The 8,007-nt window shown below is 34.0% G+C and overlaps 1 protein-coding gene across 2 annotated transcripts in view; it reads left to right on the forward strand.

Annotated features, from left to right (window-relative positions):
• The first annotated feature begins 561 nt into the window (after positions 1–561).
• TBC1D5 (TBC1 domain family member 5) overlaps positions 562–8,007 on the forward strand; it is a 286,443-nt gene continuing 278,997 nt past the window's right edge. For both annotated transcript variants that reach the window (XM_031057620.1, XM_014307329.2), the window contains exon 1: positions 562–627. The gene's annotated coding sequence lies outside the window, so the exon portion shown is untranslated. The remainder of the gene's footprint in view (positions 628–8,007) is intronic.

Genomic DNA, 8,007 nt, shown 5'->3' on the forward strand with positions numbered 1-8,007 from the left:
TGTGGCACATTTCTTCAACTGCTATATTTACAGAGTACCACTTTGAAGAAAGCTGTGGTGACTTTCAATATTATTCATTAAAATAAATGGAGACTGAAAATTGATTGAGGAGAAGAGTGGATTTTGACCTTTGTGGTACCAATGTTAGCTTTGGAGTGCAGTATTCTAATTAAATTGTGAATGTACTTAGATAGTGAATATTAAATGATCTCACTGTATTCTTTCAAGGACTATGAACTTCCAAAATCAAGGATAACATTAGATGTCAGCCAAGTATTTTGTCCTTCTCGTGGTTTGTCTTTACATCTGAATTAGTGCCAGTTTGCACAGATTGTGTGTCAGCTTAAATACAAGAAACAGGCCTCAGTCTGCTTGAACTCGTTCCACCAAAGACTTCTAAAAACTTTCGGTAGTCTGCAAACTGTAATGGTTGTTTCACATTAACTTGCTTTGTAGAATTATAAAACAGCTTTTCTTGTGCTTTCAAATAAAATGTTGTCATCTGCTAATGAATGAGATACCATCTGTAATAATTAAGGTTATTCTACTTGTTTTTCCCCTGCAGCAAAACTTCTGAAGGTTTGCAGAAGACAATAAGAGAACCACCAAGAAGGCTATTGCAGTGTTGTAAGTACTGCACCCAGAAAAAAAAAGAAATATGTGAATTAAGAATGTTGTAAAGAGATTTTCATTTTTGGGGGGGAAAAATGAGCTACATAAAGGGATTACATGTAAAATACAGAGCAGAATGTATTGTAGCAATCATGTTAATAATTTACAAGGGAAAAACTGCACTCTTGTAAAATCTAAAATTGTATCCTTGTACAGTGTAATCAGGAATTCACCAATAGCAGTGAAAAATATTTCTCTATCCACCAAAGATTGATCTAGTTTATATACATTTGTTTATTTAAAACTATCAGAATTTAGAAAATCATTGTAGTTTTGTAGGTTTGTCATTTGTTTTAGTGACTTATTGTTTAGGTTATTTTGCAGAATTATTTATTTGCTGATTTATTTATGTATTTCATTATTTATTTATTTGATTATTTAGTAAATTATTTATCTGATGAATTATTAATACATCTTCATGACATGCTTTAAATTATTTATAACTTAATTTTGAGTTTATTGCTTTTCGACGCTGCATTGTTACTGACTAGTTTTGATTTTTTTTTTCTTAGTTCTTGAAAATTAAAGTACTAGCTCTAAGGCAAAAGTATATTCTTTGCAGAATCCATAGATGGTTTTCAATGAAGTAATTTACCATGTAGATACTAATTTTGTTTAGTTTTATATTCCTTACTACCACTTTTCTACTTACTTAGCTTTTGCTTCTATGATTTCATAGGTGTGTCAAGATCAAATGAGTGACCTTTAAGGGGCAAAGATAAATGTCTACTTCAAACTGAGTAGAAATAGAGTAGTTTTATTTCCCCTTAATAAGTATTCTTTAATTATTCTTGAAGTTAACATATATTTTTGTCCCAGTAAAATGAATGTTTTTAAAATGAGGCTTTTGATGTTTGAACTAAATACATTTAACTTTTAATAAGAAAATAAAATATTCACATTAATAACCCATATGGAGAATTCTTTTTCAGTGGCGAGGTTTTAAATACATGGAGAGGAATGCTGGTATCTTTAGATGACACATGCAGAAAGAGATACATGTTGAGGGAAGGAAGGTGGATGGATAGTAAGGGGTTTTTTTTCTCCCAGTGTTTTTTGAATGCATAGAAATTTATAAGCTCTTCAAATTTAATATGCCTGTGTTATTGTACAGAAACTACTTCCAGGTTCTGTGATCACAAAGAATAATTTCTAGTGCACAACATAGCGTGAAACCTGTTTTTGTGTTCCTTTCCTCTGCCAATCACAAAGGTCTGAAATATCACCTTTATTCCATAGAGGCTTGAGTGACTGTATAAGGACAGTGTAAGGGGCCAGTTTCAGGCTTTAGGTGTGGGCACCAGCTCAGCAGAGTTTAAAACTGGTGCTTGGGATCAGAATTTGACTTAGAGTCAATTCTGAGTGATGGGCTCTTCAGGGCCAGTAAGCCACCTTGTTCCTGAAGTTGCCTATTTATTTAGCCTCAGTTCCCAGCGAGTACCTCAGGCAGTCCGAGAGCACCTTGCAGGACTGACAGCCCTGTTTCAGAGCTGAAATGAATAGGGCAAAGCAGCAGTTCCTCTGCAGAAGTGCCGTGTGCATAATGTGGCCTTTATTCCATGTTTAGTGCTTGAAATGAATTACTATATACTTTAAAGTTTTAACACAGCATGGAAAGGCTGCATTGTACATTTCAAGTTTCAATGCTGTTGAAATACAGTAGAAATGGCCTCTGTAGACAGGTTTCACTATAGAACTTAAATTATGCATGTGTATATCCAAATTCCTTATTTTGAAATATTGAATGTATGAATATTTAATTTGTATCTTGCTTTAGTATCTTCATATGCTTGCCTTAAAGGAAGCTGTTTCCTTTGATTTATATACATGGATAAAAATGTGTGTACAGTATGTATCAATAGTTTTTCTCTCTGTGGTGTTAGATGAACAGCTTTAGATAATGATAGCTACTGATTTTTATTCTGCAGCTTGCTACCATTGTATAAAACGTAAATTTGCCATATTTGTTCTATTAATCTTACTTGAATTTCAAATTCATTTGCTTTCCAGAAATATTTTCTTAATTACATGCGTTAAGAAAAGTCAAGTATGTTGCGGATCTTAATGATGCAGTATTTTTGGTCTGTGCACAGTAACAAAGCTCTGAATATTATTATTTGGGGCAGAGTTCCAATCTGAAATTTACATTTCTTCTTATTTGAATGTTTTCACTGAAGCTGAGAACTCCAAGGGAGTTCCTCAACATATCCTAGTTTATGCGATATACTCTCTGAAATTTAGTGCCCTCTTATTTCCTTTTGTAAATGAGGTCTTATTGTTGAATAAGACCTATTATAAGCAGCTACAAAGGTAAGTGCTGTCAGTGCATTCTGCCACCAGTTTCTTGAAGTATGAAACACTCCCTGAAAGACGTGCTACTACTGTTATGGGATAATATAACGCAGCTTATGTGTTGGCACTGAGAGTAGCTACTTCATAATGATGACAAGTGAAAGTACAGCCAAAGGTCACATTAAACAAGAGATTTCTTTCACACCTCATCCATTTTCTGGATGTGGTATGAAAATAGCTTTGTTCCTTATACTTAAGTATTTTTAACAAGGAAGTTATCTTGAAGTAATTTTTTATGCCGTGTATATTACTTTGTTCGTGTTTTAAGAGATAGACGATGGAATTCTAGCATGCTAAATTGATGCTACAAAAATGTTTGAAATTAGCTTAAATTTTAGTGTAGTTAGACAACACAAGCAGTATTTAATTTCATTACATTTTTTAGTTTGCAGATTTGCTTAAATACATAGCTTTAAGTTCTGGAAAAGGAGCTATTGATGTGTGTTGTGGTTTGACCCAGCTGGCAACCAAGTACTTTGTAGCCCCTCACTCACTCCCCTCTCTGCCATTATGGGATGAGGAGTAGAATTGGAAAATAATAAAACCCCATGAGATATTGAAATAAAAAGTGAAAGAAAGTAAAATATAATAATAATAATAGTAATGAGAAGAGAGAAAACAGAGAGGAAGAATAAAACCCAAGAAAAAAAATTAAAAAAAATTAATTGCTCACCACCTGCTGACTGTCCCCCAGCTTGTGTCTGTCCTTGAGCAGTGATTGGCTTCTTCTGGTCAACTCCCCCCAGTTTATATACTGGCCATGATGTTCTGTGGTATGGAATATCCCTTTGGCCAGTTTGGATCAGCTGTTCTGACTGTGCTGTCTTCCAGCTTCTGGTGCACCTCCACACTGGCAGAACATGAGACACTGAAAAGTCCTTTGACTTAGACCAAGCACTGTTTAACAACAACAAAAACATCAGTGTGTTACCAACATTATTCTCATCCTAAATCCAAAACACAGCTCTGTACCATCTCCTGAGGAAGAAAATGAACTCTATTGCAACCAAAACCAGGGCACTATGCAGAGTGGTATTTATACTGATGTTGCATGACCATGGGTTTATTCTTTTTTGTATCTTTTAAAAAGAAAGATTTTTTTTTCCTGAAGTAAAAAAAAAAGTCTTGGAGTGTGTTCAGAAATAGGAAAAGAGTCAACCTGGCTGTGTTGACAGTTTCTTAGCTCTGCTCTGATGAGATCCTACCAGTATTGTTAAAGGATAATTTCTGCTGAAATGGTGAACCAGGGTGCTAAAATAAGGCAACATTTTAGAAAAATGATTAGTAAGTATTAGATAATGAACATGAAGCTGACTTGTTTCACAGAGGGTGTTGAACAGTTAGGAGATATTGGTTGGGAAGCCTAAATCTGGTATATCATTGGTAGGTATATTTCTGTTCTAATCTAACTCCATAGAAATTGCAGAAGCCATATTAAGCTCTTCTTCAATTTGTTTCATACAGATAAAAGAATTTGCATCTCATGACTCACATATTTCCTGTTGTATCTTTAATACAGCCATTTTTAGTATTTTTCTTGCCTCTTTCCTCTATTGGTATGCTTAGAGAGTCTGTGTGTAGGAGCTTGTTATTTCACCCATGAGGCAAGGAGAAGTTCAAATCAATAGCAGTGTGTTGTTGACACTAAATGATGTTTCTTCTTGCCACAATAAGACTTGATTTTGTCATCCTAATGATGCTAGCTTGCTTCACAGAATAGGGATCAGCACTCTCTCAAATCAAACTTTACAAGTTTAAAAAGAGGGAAATACTAGAAAAATAATCCAGTATTTGTGACCAAACATATGCGTTGGCTTTGTAAAATGAATATTCAAGTTCTCTTTCATTTTATAGGGGAGCTGCTTTGCAAGGCATTTTGGAAGTCTGTATTAAGGCATGTAGGATTGATCAGAGCTGACATTGATGAAAGTCTCATATTTTAAAAAGATGTTGCAGAGATTGTTTAAAATATAAGTTCACATGAAATATAGGTCTTAGTAAGACCTTGGCTAAAAAAACCTAACAAAACAAGAAGCTTCAAGCTAGTAGAAATTCTGTGTTTCACAGAAAAATCTTTGCAGCACTGCCTAGAAGGAGCACGTCTGCAAGAGGGAATAGGTACAATCAGCAAGACATTACCAGGCCTAGTCCATGATTGCACTCTACAGCACTGTCCAAAAGGAAAAAGCAGTTGTTCCTGACCCAAACTAAGGATCACACAGGGAGGCTGCATCTATAGGAAGATGAGAATTTGAGAGAAATGGTGTAACCAGGGTAAGCAATATTATGATGGTAGGAATTTCCTGGCTTAATATTGGTAGAAATAGTGGGTTATTAAGAGCACAGGGTCTTTTGTGTTGGACATGTGAAAGCAATTACAGAGTTGAATCATTCTATTATATTATCAAAATATCTACCTACTTACAACAATATTTGTGCATTTATTTACATAGTTTTTGTGGTAGGAAAGATGTTACCTTTTTATCTGAAAGAACTTTAAAAAGGTACGTCTGCATGATTAAACATTCACATTGTAAATTGTTCTGTTTGCACTGTTATCATTGTTTTGTATTTTTATGCAAAGCATGGCTTCTCAGATGTTCACAGTGTAAACTGCAATCTAATATTTTTTGATTTTACAATATCTCCCCTTCCCACTTTTTCTATAGGATATTCATAAAGTCACCTGACATAAACTGTCCATATATTGTAGTGTATTTTTGGGAGAGGAAGTACCTCCTATTTTGCAGACAGTGAAATAAATCCTCATGAGAATTAGAGTAACTAGTTATATTTCAGTAATGGTAGTGAATATTATGTAAACTTTAAGCAATATTTAGTGGAGAGTTTTTTATTTATGTTAACTGTGGGGAGTGGGTAGCATCTAAAAGATGACTGGCAACTTGAGAAACATAGCTTGTTGAGTTTATCAGCCTCAAATCCCAAATGTTTTTGCTGATTCTGTTTCATACTGAAATATGTTTTAATGAATTTGCTGATGTCTAGATAAGGAGCACTTTGCAAGTTTGTCTATACTAACAAGACACATCTATCTACCTTGGATGCAACTTACTAGCAGCGTGGTAGTAGTCAGAGTATCATAATCTTGTTCATTCTGTCTCCAGTGCTGAGAGAAGCTAAAAATCAGTTTTTCTAGTGTATCTGCCCCTTATTTGCATGAAGTTAGCGTGCTTGTAGAATACCACCAGCATGCCTCGTCCTGCCATGTGTAGGTATAATATCTTACCATATACATTAAGATGCCTACCAGAAAGAGCCTCTAACATCTTACTGCCGATACAGTGAAGAGTCAAAAAGTTCAGTGAAGAAGGCTATGCCCTGTGTGGTGACTTTACTGAAATAGGTTTTTCTTTTCAACTGGAATTCTGATCTTGTAAACATTCAAGTGTAACTTACAACAAGCTGGTAGTAGTACTGAAGATGATGAATATATTCTCTACAGCATTATATATAGTAAACATTAATTTTAGACTATATCTTTATCCCAGGTGCTTGCATTTGACATATTGTTATAGCTGGATTTAACATTCCTTACTCTGTTATGAGGATAAGCAAACATTAAAAACATCCCTTACAGTAGTTACAAAACCAGCAAAAATATTAATTGTGAAGAGCTTTATTATTCTTTCTTTCTTGATTGTTTTTTATATTGATTCTCATGTTTCCGTGTGTCAGAGTATGTGTGTAGTTAGTACCATGTTTCAGTTGACCAGAATTTTAAAAGATCCAAGGCATCTGGGACAGTCCTATTTAAATATATTTATCTCAATTCCAACATTTCATACAAAAGGTTTTAGATTAGTACTACAAAACTTAACTTTCGTATAGTAAGCTTTAGCATGAAATTCATATGATTTAAACTTTTCCATTCACTTTTTTACTTTTTTCTGGTATTATACAGTTCATTTTCTGTAGTTTGTTTTTGTTTCTCTGCTAGGAAACTCCTTGCCCTGGTGTATCTAAGACATATATTTTTAGTTGGTTCAAAAGATAATTTTCTTAACATTTTCTTTCACAGTTTCTGAACAGTTTTGTTTGCCTTGCTATGTCTACTTGTTCTCAATAAGTACCTGTACTACCCGGCAATGAAAACCTTGGAATTAAGAAGTTTATTTTGGTAACAACCTCAAAAAAAATTAAATATTTTGTTTCTTTTTAATCACCTTAAAAAAGTGCTATTCTTAAAACTCTTTCTTAGAGAGAGCCTTTATTGTATGCACGTGCATGCTATACATTCTTGGAACAATTAGTAAAACTGCAGGCACATCTGAAGGCGTATTCTGCATTTTTAGTGAAGCATATTTGAATAACTAGCTGATCTATGGAGTAGAGTTGTCCATTGATTCTAAAGATGTTTTTTTCTGTGCTCAGACAAATCAAGATGGTAATAATTTATAATTTCTTGCCTTCATGAAAAGGAGTGATGAATAATATGATTGGAAGGAATGCATGAGTCATGAAATGGTGAGCTGGGCAATCATGGAAAAATTCACTTTAAAAATTCCCTTTTGCTTACCAGTATCTGTAATGTGAGTTCAGTTTTCTGTAACATAATCCAGAAATTACAATGATAGAGGTTTTAATAAAAGCCTTGGGTGGATGAACAACTCCCCTAAGTTGAACTGAACATTGCTTGGTGGGTTATAAAAAGGAATTTTTTAACTCTCAACTAAAAGTGATTGTGGATACAGTGATCAGAGGACACTCCCTATTCTTACCCCTGTTTGGATGTGAAAATAAAATGTCTTAAAATATACTACAGTTAATATGGAATGAATATAGACAGTCTTCAAAGTATCTGCACTATTATGAAACAGCTTTTAAGAGAGCTGTTAAAATATTGATAACTTGGTAGAGCACTTCAAAAACTCATTCTTATATTTAAGAGGAAAATCTGTGTAGCCAGTGCACATTTGAACCTTTTTGTGAGATATACACAGGAAAGAATTTTTGTTATTAAAT

The sequence above is a fragment of the Geospiza fortis genome, unplaced genomic scaffold (assembly GCF_000277835.1).
Source record: "Geospiza fortis unplaced genomic scaffold, GeoFor_1.0 scaffold95, whole genome shotgun sequence".
Lineage (NCBI taxonomy): Eukaryota > Metazoa > Chordata > Aves > Passeriformes > Thraupidae > Geospiza > Geospiza fortis.